Consider the following 15,927-nt stretch of genomic DNA (forward strand, 5'->3'; position numbering starts at 1 on the left):
CCAGGGCCCATTGGGTTTTCATATATTAATTCCAAAGCTCACATGCCATACTCTCTGAAAGTATGAGAGAGAGAAGCTGGCTTGGTCTTAGCTGTCTTAGCCTTAAGTGAATGAAAGCAAACACACACACACACACACACACACACACACACACACACACACACACACACAGTGGGGCAGTGTGGTAAAGATCAGTCACAGATTTCTTCAAACCTTGCCCTCAAGGGCTATGTGCTGGACACCCTGCATCTTAACAGACATAAAGTCACTCTTTCATGCCACCAGTGGTAGAATTCTAGCTTACAGTTGGAGAGGAAATCAGGCCTTGTAGACACGTGGTGTAAATAGCACTGAGGGCTGTCACACACATAGCTGTAATTCTAGATGTTTGAAGTCAATGAACAAAAGAATCATAAAAATAATGATAATTATCTTTTGAGTTTAGATTTAGTTGTTGAGAGTCATTCTTCTCTTTCTCTACACTTTGCACATTTATATAATTTACTTAATTGATTATAATTCTTTACTGTTTCATATCTATCGCCCCTGCTGGATGGTATATTTCAAGAGGCTTGAGGCCCAGTCGCGCTCAACCTGTAGCCTCAGATTCTGGGAAAGGCTGGAACTACGCCAGGCGGCTTTGAGGACTGGGCAGGAAAGTTGATAGCAAAAAGGCTTAGAGTGAAACTCCAGCAGTTAGTGGTGACCCACAGCCAGAGAAGCTTGAAAAGGGGAAAGAATGTTCAACATTGTCTAAAAACACATTCATTACTGAGAACGCTAGGTGGGATTAGGTCCTGTCAGCAGTTACTCATTGCTAAGCTTATGGCAGAAAAATGGGCATTCAGATCCATGCAGGTGTGGCCAGAAGGGTATTTGGACTGGTGGCACATTCACAAAGACCAAAATGAAGTCTTCTAACATTACCTGCACATGAGATACAAATGAGAAATGTCCTGTTAATTTATTTGTATTCATGACTTAACTATATTTGTTAAATGAATTTATAAAGTATATTAAAATTTGCAGAAGTTTTTCTCTCCAAAAATTCATATATATGACATATATGCATATATGTACATAGTCTACAACAAACATATATCTACAGTCTAATATAAATAAATCCAAAAAGAAGTACAACAGGATACTTGTGACTCTCAGAGGCCCTGATGTCATTCTCAAGGGGCACGCATGATCACAGTTTCTTTGGAAGAGACAAGGTAAAGAATTTTAGGCAAACAGCAACCTAAGCATTATAGAATATGTAGGATTATCCTCTGTGTGGGCTTGATTGTTTGTCTAGTTTGATTTAAGCCCACAAGCCACTGATGCTTCCTTACCTGGTATAAAGTGAAACATATTTCAGTTGCCTAAGGAGCGCCACATACAAGCAGGTGCACAACAAAGGCGTGACTAAGGTGCCCCACCATCTGAGCTCCCTAAACCTAACTCTGTTTAAGATAGTTTCCTGCAGAGAACACTTTCTATAGAGCCAAGTAAACTCTACTTGCCAAAGGGAAAAAATGGAGCAGGTCAATGGATTGCCACTGAATCTGGGTAATTTCATTTCCTAAACTCCAGCTCAGTGGCAGGAAGCCTTAGCTGTACGTTGAAATCATCTAAGGAACTTAAAAAAAAAAAAAAAAAATCAACACCTGGGTGTCGCTCTCAGAAATTCTGATTTCGTTGATCCAAGATGTAGTCAAGAACATCTGTCCCAGTTTCGGTCTCATTTGTGCCATCTCATAGGCCTCTCGTGATGGTTCATAGAGATGATGTGTATAGTTACGAGTCCCTAACATTTCAGTTTCCCTTCCTGGAAAGGGAAGGCAGTGGGGGTGGGGAGTCTGGGAAGGTGGGGAGGAGGGATCCTTCCACAGCCAATTAGTGGCTCCTTAGGGGTTAACAAGCTGTCCTTTGTCAAAGCAAACACTTTGAAAGGATTAAGCCTCATTCTCGCCTTAGTGAGAATGACTTTAATCAGATAATCTCCTATCACCTAGTTGAGGATTTGTTATTCCAAGTCTGGGGAGGCAAGGGGAGAGTTGCAAGGCAAGCCTGGGACTCACCCGGGGCAGGGTCAGGAAATCCGCTGTCTGGGGAGCCCAGGGTCTGGGAATTGGACTTGACACTTAGGAGGCTAAAGGCAGCATGGAAACTAAGGAAAACAAACTTTCTCCTCAGGCTGCAAGGGCAAGGTTTTGTTTAAAGTGTTCACATGATCATCCTTTGTCCAATGGCCCTTCACCACCTTCCGGTGTCATTCTTTCTGCCACGAAGCCCTAACATGTGCCAGGTAATTTTACCGTTTGCCAGCTGCTTGGGGGTCTGTGCGGAGCAAGGCCTGGCCCAGCCCGCCCCGCCTTGCCATCTGCTTGGCACATGTGAGCACTCAGGGTTTGCTGAACATAACTGAATTGTTTCATTTGCTACACTCTTTCCCAAATGTGTGAGGCTCTTTTTTCCCCACATCTGTCTCCACCAACTGGACCAGACTGTGAGCACCTTGAAGTCTGAATGATTTCTGTATCACCAGTGCCAAGCACAACTCCTGGCCCATAGTCAGTGCTCAATAAATACATATTAAGTCAATTAAGGAGCAATGCCAGCATACGGAAGCCTACATTAAGATATTAGAATAAAATTTGGACTGTACTGCTCAGTTGCCCTACTGTTGGGCAACGCAAGGAGGGGGAAAAGAGGAAAAGGTGTGTGTGAAGCTCCCACCATTTATTAATGTGATAAAAATTGCTCTTATTCAAAAACGCCTTTGGGGCACTTCTTGAGACATGACCTGAAGGTAATTTCAGGAAACAGAGGTAAGAAGGAATAACAGAAGCCCACAAAAGATAGATATTAGATAGATAGGTAGACAGACAGACAGATAGATAGATGATAGACAGATGACAGGTAGATGACAGAGAACCCACACAGTAGAATGAACAGAGAAAGGGATGTGGAATATTACAGAAGCCATAAGAAAAGAACCTGAAACATGAAATGAGTAGACAGATACAGTACACATTTAGGGGGGGGAAATCAACCTCGCTATTGGTATTTTCAAAAATTTGTTTACATTTAGGAACAAATAAGGCAATGGTCATATTTTTCAGTTGCTTTTATTCTACATGGAACAGAATCAGTACGTAGAAATCTTTGGATTATAGTACATAAAATAGTTACACTATCACATTTGTACTGTAAGGCCTATTAGATACTAATTTTAAAAGACTATAAGGGGATTTGGTCTAAGCCACAACACACAGTTTTATGAGATGGTAGGAAACATCTCACACTATTACATGTATTTATATATTATAAACATGCAGAAGTGATATGTCCACTTTCACCTTCTGACTACCTGTTTCATATTTATTTTTATAACTATGTTATTGATTAAAAGATCATTATTATATATTTTCTTTTCCTTAATGGCAGTCCATATTAGAAGACATGTGTATATCCCAGGCAGAGTGTTTAGAAATACATTGCACATTAGACACATTAATTTAGGATCCGAGAAACAGGCTGTGACACTCTGCACTGTGAGGCAGGAGGCTTGACCCCTAATTAGCTGTGAGGTTTGGTCAAAGATCAATTCTCCAGTCTCCATTACCTCATGTGACAGATGAAGATCATAATGAATGGCATGGGGGATGCCATTTATTTTACATAGTTATATTATGAGAGGAAATGGAGGGAAATGACAGAACAGAAGCTTGCATATATAGTGCAATATCAACTATGTAAAAATGTGTTGAGAAGTGCCTGGAAGGACTGTAATAATACCAGTACCTATCTCTGGGAATTGGAATCACTGCTGATTTTTATAAATATATTTTATCTTCAGTAGTTTTGAATTTTCCATACTGTGTTGACTATCAGGAAAAAATAAATTTCATACGCACACACACACTTCATGTCCTTCAAGGCATAGAAATGACCATCTTCCAGTTTCTTTGCAGCTCTGACATGTAAGATTCTACTGTTTATTTCACTGCTAAGGGTCTCACCTAAATCACTTTCTTCTGCCAGGTCTTCAGCCATCTGCTGCCCCTTGCCCTCTGAGCAGGACCCACTCTTTCAGAGCACTTTCTGCATTCGGGTCTGAGATTAGGCCATTAGACTCCACACAGCAGCCAAGGCGAATCTAGTTATATCTGTGAAAAGCAAATCTGGATCCTGTACCACCCCCCACCTCTAACACCAGCAAACACCTCAATGGTCTCCACGGACCAAAAGTATCATGACTGTAGCTTCCCACTTCGAGTATGATTGGCTTGATTAAGGTCGCTTCTCTCTCTTGATGGTGAGCTCCTGGGAGTGTCCCGCTGGTCTTTCCTCATCATTGGATGAGCTGGGACCCCAGGCCCGAGGCCTGCGGCTCCGCTGCTTTGGCCTTCTGCAGATATTCCGCACGGCCATGGGGGCGCCGCCTGCCTCTGGCCGCCTCAGTTCTTCCCCCTCCTGCTTAACCACCACCCCCTCCTCACCCCCAGCCCGCTTTCTTTCACGTCAGGGCACTTGCCTCCATCTGAAACAGTCTCTTGCAGTTACCTGTCTCCTTAGATTTCCTCTTTCTCTGTTTAGGGCCTGCGCCTCCACCTGGCAGGCTGCAAGCTCCCATTGGGGTGTGTTCATCTCTGTAACCACAGTGGCCAGAACAGGATGTAACCATGGTGGACGCTCAGTGAGCATCTGTGAAGTGGAGAGGCATTGTGCAAAAAGTGTTTTCTGTGTGGCAAGAAGGAAGGACGAATAGAAAAATGGAAAGAATACAAGAACATGGAAAGAAATAAAGGAAGAAAAACGTATAGTAGAAGTCTAGTGTGGCTCCTCTTCATATTACAGTTGGGGAACCATTATGCCTCTATTAGAGTTTTTATTGCCCCAGAGTCTTTAGGAAAAACAGTGAAAATAAATGGCCTAAGAGAGTCAGAAGACGTTAGTGCCAGTTCTGCTGTGTCGCAGTGCCAATGTACTTACACAACGGATGCTCTCCCATCTAACAAGGGAAAGGGCTAGATGGTCTCTGGCGTTCCATTCCCTGCTAATATTCTGTGGTTCCAAACTTTTAATTCTGAAATGTGTTTGCTTTCTACTTCTCTATTCAGATGCCAGAATAATTATATTGGAAGATTTAGATTCAACCATTAGGTAAAAATCATTTAATTGAGAAATGCATAATCAAATCAATATTTTAACTTAGTTTTAATCTTTATAAGTACTTTAAGACAAATACATTGATTTTTACATATTTTCACATGTATGTGATTTATGCATTAAGTGGTATATATTACATGTGCAGTGTGTTGTATGACATAATATACTATGTACACAATCTGTTGTATGATATAATATATAGATGCTTCTTGGCTTAGGATGGGGTTACATCCCAACAGACCCATAGTAAGTTGAAAATATCTGAAGTCGAAAATGCATTTAATACGCCTAACTTACCCAACCTCACAGCTTAGGCTAGCTTACCTGAACTGTGCTCAGAACACCTACATTAGTCTACAGTTGGGCAAAATCTTCTCTGTGACTGCCCAGCATCATGACAGTGTAATACTTCATGTTGCTAGCTCAAGAAAAGAGCAAAATTCATAATTTGAAGTATGGTTTCGACTGAATGTGCATCACTTTCGCATCATGGTAAAGTCAAGAAAACCAAAGTTGAATCTCTTTAAGTTGGGAATGTCTATACTCTCTATATACACAATGTATAATAAAATACATATATTTAAATACTGGGCATAATTTTAAAAACTTTGGTGTGTAAAATATATAAAGGTCCTTGAAAGTAAACTGAATTCATATCATTCTGTCAAGTATATTTATTCTTAAACAAGTTTGAATCCAGGCTACGAAAGAGTGTGCCTCCTCCCCTGCTGTGAAATTTAACAGAGATGCTCTTGCTCCATCTACTTAAAATGGATTCTCCATACAGGAGTGTTTCCAACTCTCCATTGCCTTTCATCAGCTTCCTCTCTTAACCATCTACATTTAATCATGGACTAGAACGCAAGGGACCTGAATTGGGTCTCAGTTTTGACACTATCTGGCAATGGATTATTTTTATCCTCCTGTGATAAAAATCAGTGATTCAAGACCCTTTCATATTTCAATATTGGAAAAGCATACCTTCTTGGGATATTTTCATTTATATGATTTTGGGGAGGAGCTGGAGGGGGCAGAAAAGGCAAATTATATTTGGGAGCAGTGAGAGCTTATGGAGCTATAAATGTGGTATGTCGGACAAGAAGGATACAATTCGGAACACCGACACTCACACACTTACCCAGGCACCTTAAGGACTGCCATTTGGGTGAAAAAGGTAAATGCTACCATTTCCTTGATCTACATATTGGTAAACCAGGGAGTTGATATTATTTCTAAAAATGATATTTCTTCATTGTATTTCTATTGGGATTAATTGGTATAGTTAAGACTTGAGTGGTCTGAAATATTTCAGTAACCCGCATTGAGCATGCTTTCTTTTGTCAGAAAATGTAGCTTTATTTCATCTGACATTGTTTTCTATAATTTTCCTCTCTATACATAAATGATCTTCTTTATATTTATGGGTAATACTCATCAAGCTGGGGACTATAAGTACACTTCACAGAAGTAAGAGAAACCATGATTCTCTCCTGGCACTGACAGAATATCCATGGGTACGCTAAATGAACTATTTACTTTTTATTACTATAATAATTTTTTAATAATTCCCACAATTTGAAGTGCAGTTAGAATTCCTCTAGTAGTTGCAAGCTGGCAACATGATTTAATATTTTTAACATATGAGATCCGCTGTTTGTTATAGTGCTTCAAAATTTTAAATGTCGTTATTCATGTGATAATATTATAAATGATAAATTAGCTAAACCAGTGACAGTGGAGTTTTATATCACAATTTACTTTAACTCATGCTTAAGTCCTCAGTTGATCGTTTATATGAGGTTTTGTTTGTTGTTTAGCCAGCCCTTTTCCTTTCTCAGATGTAAAATAACATTTTTTCTTTTCTTTGTTATTTACTGGGATGTTTATTTTGTTTCTAACGTTCAAGAGTCTTTCTTGTATTTCTTTGTAGTCTGTTTGGTGGAGCAGAAAATTTGTCTCAGTTTCAATTTCTCTTTTGTTCCCAGAACGTCCCCCCTCCTCCAGTGCTGCAGTGGAAAAATAATTTCCCCCTCTTGCACCATGCACAGATTCAAAGTCCTGTTTTTCACCATGTTGTTCCAAATAGCGAATTTCCTAACCCACAAGAAAACACACACGCACAAAAACACACCAAAGCACTAACTTGGAACTCCGCAAGGGTCTGAGAACAATTGCAAATAAATTTCCTGCAAGTGGGATCAGCCCTTGGCTGTCCGCTGGACGCGCTGAGGAGAGGCACATGGGAAGCAGGAAGGGCACCGACCTGCCAGCAGATGCAGAGGTGGCCCAGCTCAGAAGGCACGGCCTGCTGTCCTGGGAAGTGGGAGGCAAACTGCAGGAATCGAGGGGCAAGTGGCAAACAATTCAGTAGGCTAACCCAGGGATTTGGAAGCCTCCCAAGGCTCCTCCTTTCCTCATTCCCTGCATGAGTCACTTTTCCAGTCTGTCCACACCCATTCAGCCTTCTTCCATCAGCCGCCACCCCACACTCCAGTCACCCTCAAGCTGTTGCCACAGGATCTTTCCGACTTACAAGTCCCAACTCCACATATCTCCTTGCTGTGTCAACTCTTGTAGTTCACCGCCGTTTTCAGAGCAAAGTTGAGACTCCTTGGCCAAACACAGACCTACTCGTACCAGGTCTTAGCTCATCTCCTGCCACTCCCCTACTCTGATCCTGGTCTTCCAACAGGCGGACAGGAAGACCCATTGTGTTTGCCGTGCTCTTTTCTCCACCTGACTTGGACTCACCTCCTTTTTCATTTTGCTAATTTCTACACACCTTTCAAGGTAGCCATTAACGTGACTCCTCCAGGAAACCTTTCCTGACTCTCCTCAGGGTTGGGTTTGTCTCTTCTCCAGGAGAGGTATTATCCTTGAGGGTAGGGACTCTGTCTTGGGCACTCTTGCATCTCTGGCATAGCAGGCACTCTAGTGGCTGAAATAAATGTTGGATTGGAAGGAAGTCCTCATAGCTATTAACGGGGAGGTAGGGAATGTCCATCCATGTTCTCTGGGAAAGTGCCAGCGTCCTTTTAATTTGTTTCAACTGTGTGCGAGCTTGGGTAGATTTTAATGATTAACACTGGAAAGTGGCACCCTTTAATTAATTAATTAATTACTTCTGGAAGGGGGACAGTGTGCAATATTAACTGAGTGTTTTGTGGATCTAGCCAGGGGTCAAGAACTCCTTTGTTACTAGTACCTCTGGAAGTATTTTTGTACTTGAGCACATTTCATGATTTTTTTTCCCTTAAGCTGGCCCCACCCTCTTTAACACAACTTAACAAAGTTGTAGGAAGAACATGGAGCTGTATCTACCATCTTGTTCCAAATTGTGTCCAAACATGGAACAAATGTTTTTCATTAGTATCATTGAACAAGTTATCAACATCCCTTAAATCCAAAGAAAACTCTACCCCGGAATCTCCAAACCTTTATCACATCACGTTAGTCCAGGATTCTTTCCGTTCAAAGTGAAGCCAAGTTACATCTTGTAACACCCAGTGAATTATGATTCGGGGCTGTGGTTTCTTTTGTGCCAACAATAATATGACTTATTTGCCTTGGAATATTCCAGTATTTCAGAAAATGGTATTTTATTTTTGGGGGGTGGCGGGGGTTGGGGGACTCTTTCTATAAATCCAATAACGCAGAAGTGGGCAAGAAAGGGGATTTTGCATTGCACATATTACTTACAAACTCGATGGGCAGCTAGTCCGCCTGACTAGGGACTTCCAAAACTGTGGGCACCCTGTCACTTGAGAGAGACACACGGGCGGCAGGTCTTGCAGATGTTTTCCCGCCCGCGAGCCACCCAGGTCCAGCAGCCGCGCGCGCGGCGCCGCGTTCAGGGCGCGGCCCCAGCAGGTCCCGCCGCTTCCTTCTCGCCGCGCTCTCACCTTCAGCCTAACCTTGCGGGCTTCCCGGCCAAGCCGCGGCCACGGGCCTGCGCGGCGCACGAGCCCACTCGCGCGCCCGGCGAGTCGGAGGGAGCCGCGAGCCGTGGGAGCGCGTCCCGCCGCCCCGCGCCGGGAGGCCGGCGGGGGACGTGGGCGATGGGAGATACCACCGGGCGGCTGCGGGGACGCGCCTGGCAGCGCCGGCTCGGGCTCCTCCCGCTGTCCGCGCCCACCCGCGGCGGCACCCCCCCGCGGGCTCCGCCGGCCCCGGCCCGGCGGCGGGAAGTCTCGCCGCGCCTTTGCGCGCCGCGTGCGTCCCGGCCCCGCGCGCCCGCCCCGCGCTTCCTGGTGGGGCTGGGCCGGGGGGGAGGGGCCGCGCAGCGGCAGCAGCGGCGGCGGAAACCCGAGCGCGGCGATAAGAGGCTGCCCGGCGACATGCAGCAGTCTTTCCACTGCGGCTGAATGAGTTGTGGCGCTCGCGATGCTCCCGTGACCCGGCGCTGACAAGTTCAATTTTAAATCGCGGGCCCCTCGGAGTCGGGACTCCCACAATGCCTTGGGCGCTCGGTCGGCAGTCCGGCTGCCCGTGAAAAAACCATGTGAGAGGTAAGTTTCCGCGCTCGCAGTTGGCCCGCGCCGCCCGGCTGCCCGGCATTGTCTGCGCGCGCCCGGGGGGGACCGGGCCGGGGAGGCGGCGGGACGGTCCGGGCTGCGGCTCGCGGGCGCGGGGACTGGCTCGCAGCGGCCGCCGGCCCCCCGATCGCGGCATCCAGGGCTGGAGGGGGCGCGGGCGGGAGGCTGCAGCGGCGGCCCGGCTCCCGCAGCCCGTCCCCGGGCTCTGCGGACATGTCAGAGCGCAGCCGGCTTCCAACTTGGCAGGAGAGAGAGACAGACAGACAGAGGGAAAGAAAGGGGGGTGGGGGAAAAACAGGTGCGTGCAAGTGTATTTGAGCAACTTAATGACCTTCGTCGGGGGTGGGGGGGAGATGCGAGTCCATCCGATGGGAGCCACCGTTTGTCCCAAGAGGTCCCACATCCCGGTGCCCGGGGCTGCCATCCAGCCCGCTTTGCATCTGGGCCAAATATGTGCACGCAAAGGTTAAGTCTCCGCCGGTCCCCATAAATTACGCATGACATGTTTAGCTGGGCTTCCTTATATGGAGAGTGCTGTATTTCAGTCCCCTCGGCCTTTTTGCCAAGTTTACGGGGCGGAAGACGCCCCGCAGGAGAGGCCCCGCCCCGCCCCGCCGTTCGTGGTGCGTCACCCCGCGGTCGGGGAGTGGGTCCCCGCGCGCTCCGGGCGGAGCCGCGGGCGTCGCTCCCCGGAAAGGCCGAAAGGAATGGAAAGTAGTTAGTCCTCGGGTTCTGGTTTTTAGACAAAAGCAGGACAAATATGTGCAGCGCTTCCCCCTCCCCCGTCTGCAATTTTTTTAATTTTTTTTAAAACGGAGCCGGAATCTGTTATTGGTAGTAATGTGTCATGTGAGAATACTTTGATTGCAGAGCCTGTAACACGAGCAGGTATCTGGGGGAGCTTGGGCTTGCCCCTCGCGCAGCGCTGTGCAGCTGCAGGGGTGTTGCCAGGGGAGGAACCGCGTCCTGAAGCCCCTCCCTGCGCCTTCCTGCGGGGGGGCCCCGCGCGGGGGGTGGGCTTCCCCAGGCCTGAGGGTAGGACGCGCCCCCAAGGCTCTGGGCACTGCCCTGGCTCTGGGTGCCCATCAGCGCGGGCACAGGCGACGGCAGACGGGAGGGAGGCTCCGCCGGGCCCGAGGGGTTTCTGAAACCCATGAACAGACCCAGGGAGAAGCCGTGAGGAGTGCCCCTGGGCTGCAGGCCCCGCGGCGCCCCTGAACTGGACTCGGGGCGCGGCGTCGCTCCCCGGTGAGCGCGGGGTCTGCGTGTGAGCCGGGGCGCTTCGCGCGTAACTGTTGCAGCGCGCTCCGGGTTATCTCCGTGCGCTCCGCGGGCGTTGCTGTGTGTCTCCCTGTCTCGGAGATAAAACATTATCCCCGAGACAAGTCACAGTGAAAGTTGAACGAGGGTAGAATTCGTCCTAAGAATATTCAGCTCAGAACTTAGAATGCCTGAGATGTCGTTTCAGCCAGACACTGAATAAAGTTATTTTTGTAGCCCGAGAAAGCACATTTGTTGCCACTTGTATCTTTGCTTTATTAAAGTGGGTGACAAGCACAGCTCAAAACTGTTTTTTAGGAACCGGCGGTGTTCTCGTTTTCGTCTGTGATACATGTATTTGCATGGGAGTGGACGATTGTTCTGTTATTGTGTTGTTAGAACTTCTCACAAGGTGTAGACAGAGCCTTCAGCTTTATTTGTGTAATGGGGGGGTTTCCTCACTGAGGACTACAAAAGTTGCCTTTTGTGCTTGAGGGAACAGGTTGGGTCAGCACCAGAAAACCTGTTCATCCTTCCATCCGCCTGTAATTACAGCGTCATCTAAGACATAATAATCAGGTCTTCTTATTACTAAGAGACTCAGAAAACCTCACATGTGCTGTGTTTAATTTTCTCCTCATGTAACTAAGAACAAACTTGCGTGCAGATGCACATCCAGTGTGATACTCTCTGCAGCCAGGCCGGCAGAGCACCCAAAATGTTTCATGGTTTGAGATATGATGGCGTGTGTTTACATTTCCACATTTGAGGCAAACTTAGTCTCCAAGTTGAATTCATTAAATTTTGCTTCCAACATTCTGTTCTTCCTCTGGGCACAGAATTCCTCGGAAATGAAACACTGGGTTCTGTTCCAGAAAAAGAACAGAATATCCCAAGGTATCTCCTGGGAGGAGGAGGGGAGGGTGGGGGGCAAAGAGTAAAATTGTATTTCTCATTGAGGGAGGAGGTGTTCCTTCATTATATAAAATTTCCTATCTCCATTGTAAGCAAAAAATAAATTGCCCTTGCATTTGTCATTGTCACCATACATCAGGCCTGTGTTAGGTATATCTATTTATGGAAACAACTGCCTTGCTGCATCTTCTGGCTTTCTGCTTTGCTAGGAGATGCTCAGATTAGAGTTCACCTTAGCTCTTGCTTGGACGAAGCTGAAAAGAATGGGTGATCGGGGTTTCTTATACTCTAGAAAAAGGCGTCAGCGTGGGCAGTAGCTATGCGGGTCTGGGGAGTGGAAGAAGGAAGTGAAATACATTTACTTAAATGTTTGGCTCAATATAAAGTCGTAATAGCGGTACTGATCATAGAGGATGTTACACAGGAAGATTTTAAAGTGTGTGGCCTGTCAGGCCAAAAGCTCCGTATTATTGGAAATCTCGAATGTGCTGTACAGTAGAGTAGCCACTAGCCGCACGTGGCTGTTGAGCACTTGAAATTTGGCTGGTCCAGATTGAGAGTTACTCTGAGTGTAAAATATATACTGGATTTTGAAAACTTTGTACGAAGGAAGAATGTAAAACATCTGATTGATATTTTTATATTGATTATAAATATGTTGCAGAGATAATATTTTGGATATAGTTGTTTCAGTGGACTATATTATTATATAATTTCACCTGTGGTTTGTTTTTTTTTAAATTTTTAAAATGTGGCTATTAGAAAACTTAAAATAACAAATGTGGCAGGCATTACATTTCTGCTGGACGGTGCTGTTCAAAGGCACTATTCTGGGAGAAAGCCTAAGACTTTGCTGGTCAAAACACAATAAAATGAACTTTTTTTTTTCAAGCTAAAGACGTTTAGTATATGTAGAAATTCCTCATCATTCTTATCCATTATAACCAAAATTTTAGAAAACAGACCACCTAACATCTATTTTTATTTCCTCAAAACTACTATTTAGTTTAGAGATTTAATGGTGAGGTAGTAATAACACAGAAAAGGCTTATAATTAGGGGATGAGTGTTAACACCTCTCAAAGGCCAGAATAGAGTATGATTGCTACTTAGGAACATTTTAGAGACACTATAGTTATCATTGTCCCGAAGTTACCAAACATAAACGAGTCACTAAAATTTATTTTAGAACAGAGCTTTCAGTAAATAACAATTATCTTCAAATGTTTAATATGTGTTTTCCTTGCTATGACTTTCCTCCCTTAGAAAATAAAAACACCAAATAAATCCAAACAAACTTCTGACCAAATGTTAATCAAAGGTGAATTAATTCACCACGATGAAAATTTTCATCTGTAGGGGAGAGAGCTCTGCTTTGAATGTTAGAAAAGGTACAAGTACATTTCTGCAGTAATGTTACGGGCTTTGAAGAATTCCTATACGCGGAGACAGTATCTTTATAATTTGAACACATTCTTGAAAAATCATCTGACTGGTAAACAAAGCACAATGGCATAGGTCCTGGAAACATTCCTTTTAGATATTTTCATAACCGAAGTTCATTTTGCCATGCGCAGTGAGAGTTAGGCTGAAAACAAAATGCAGTTCTTTTCTATCTATATAAAATATGCTTACTTTTATTTCCCTGAAGGATGCCAAAGATATAAGACAGGAGGGATGTAGTGGAGTTTTTTTTTTGGTGGGGGGGAGGTGCAGCAGATTTTATAGGGAACCTCCGAAGAATTGCCTTTTGGCTGGTTGTCATCTTGAATCTGTCTCCCACTATATGAGACATAGCTGCCATTAGTGTCAACACATGTTTGGAGCGTGAGGGAACCAGGATCCCCATGAACACTGAATATCATTTCTGATGAGTCATGGAGCATATTCACTAACGGCTAGAGAATTATTGATTGCAAAGCAGAGAATTCAAGAAGAGCTACTGACATACGGCATTCCACGTCTCTAGACATATTTTGTATTTTTAGATTTGAAGTAGGGAAATTTGTATGTGGTGTTTTTCATACTATAAAAACATACATTTCTGTAAGCATTACATCTATATCCTCGGAGAAACAGCAAATACACGGTTACAGTTTTCTACATGTTATTATTAGTTTTTTAAAAATGATTCCAGTACATTCCTTTGAGATAATTATTCTTGTTTAAAAAAATTGTATTTGACACTGGATTTTCTTTATATGTAATAATGATACATTCACATTTTGTTTTTTTCTGTCATATCTGATTATGAGAGAGCATTACCTTTACAGTGGCCTTTCAGCGCTCAATGGGGACAGTTAACTCTCATGCTATAGAAAAATAGTCTGGGGCAGGTGGTGGGAGTCAAGTTAAGTTCCAGAATAGGAGAGCATAGGGCCTGCTGTGGGGGAAAACTTGGGAAAAGCTGGGAGCCATTGAATGAACTTGCCACATTCAGTTTCTCCAACCAAAGACCCCTCCCCCCATTGATATTTCTGTTTACTAAATTTTAGTTTCAAAGTGCCTGTGAAAAGATATACCAGTTCCTATAAGCACTATACTTGTCTACCTTTATTTTGCAGCTCCAATCTTTGTTGCAGTACAGGTAAAACCATAAACAGACCACAAGGGGATAGCACGTTTTGAAAAGTGCAACACATTATAAGTGTAGAAGGTGATATCAATATTATTGTCATTTTAAAATGATCATATCTTTATATATTTATTACATTTTTGTCTGTATCTTGAAAGGAGTAATAGACTTTGGTGGGGGAGGGGCACAGACAACCTCACAGTGTATAGATTTTATGTTACCATGGCAGATCTGACTAGATGCGTGGCCTGCGGAAAACTGTTTACTCTTTCTGTTCCTTAATTTCTACATCTCTGAAACGATAAACATATAAATAATAATTAGTAGTAGAAGCTGCTACTTGTTTTACATTTCCTTACAAAATATCTAATCTTTTTACAGCTGGAAAATAGGCCTTAAAGATTAAGTAGCATGACTAGAAAACACTTTTTCAAAAATATATATTTTTATTGATTTCAGAGAGAGGAAGGGAGAGGGAGAGAGAGAAACATCAGTGATGAGAGAGTCCTTGATCGGCTGCCTCCTGCACGCCCCCCACTGGGGATCGAGTCCCCCAACCGGGGCATGTGCCCTGACCGGGAATCGAGCCGAGATCTCCTGAATCATAGCTCCACGCTGGCCAGGCAGAAAACACTTTTTGTCACTTGTAGAGCTATGAGTCTTATTTATTTTTTCCTTTATCTCAATGTCCATATTTTTAACCAATTTTTTTTTTTTGGTCTTGCCTCCAGTGCTATCTAAAGATAGTGAGGACAATGAGAGCTATAAACAGTGATTACTAACATTTTGGACTACATTCTTTGTGCCAGAAGGTTTGTGAGTTAACTCCTGTATTCCTCAGAAGCACCCCATGACATGCATGGGTACCATTAATATCTCAGTTTCACAGATTTGGAAACAGGCACAGGCCAGTTAATTGCTCAAGGTTACTTAACGAGAAGCTGCACCGTGCAGCCTTGGACCAAAGTAGCCCAGCTCTAGAACCCATGAGGGTATGTAAAAGAATAGGAACAGATGAAAAAAATACTTGTATTGGGTGCCGATAGGAGATTGAGACCGTCCATCAGCATTTTGGAATACTCTAGTCGTGTTTTCTCCAGGATTCGAGGAGACTCCGGAAGAATGGGGGGAAACCATTAAGATGAGAGAAGAGGCATGGGAGGCGGGGGGCAGTTAACAGGCAGGAAGGAGAAAGGAGTCAGGTGGGAACGGGATTGGTAACTACAGGTGGTAAGTTTGATACACAGTGGGGGACGTGAGCCAGTTGGCCAGGCAAGCCGCCTTACGGGAGTCGGGTTTTAGTGCATTTTCTAGAGGAAGAGTAGGACACAAGAAGTAGAGACTGTAGAATAGAGATGAGGTTACTAATTGAGGGTAATGATGGGAATGAAAAGGAAGACGTGTGCTGGGGGAAAAGTCACAAGCTTGGGATCCAAAGGATGTAGCAACTGATGTAGACATTAAAAGCGATGGGAGGTAT

General features: G+C 44.4%; 1 protein-coding gene across 1 annotated transcript in view; it reads left to right on the forward strand.

Annotated features, from left to right (window-relative positions):
- Window positions 1-9,474: 9,474 nt before the first annotated feature.
- Window positions 9,475-15,927, forward strand: part of MBNL1 (muscleblind like splicing regulator 1) — a 159,990-nt gene continuing 153,537 nt past the window's right edge. The window contains exon 1 of the mRNA XM_081138526.1: window positions 9,475-9,671. The gene's annotated coding sequence lies outside the window, so the exon portion shown is untranslated. The remainder of the gene's footprint in view (window positions 9,672-15,927) is intronic.

Source organism: Miniopterus schreibersii (genome assembly GCF_964146895.1).
Source record: "Miniopterus schreibersii genome assembly, chromosome: 5".
Classification (NCBI taxonomy): domain Eukaryota; kingdom Metazoa; phylum Chordata; class Mammalia; order Chiroptera; family Miniopteridae; genus Miniopterus; species Miniopterus schreibersii.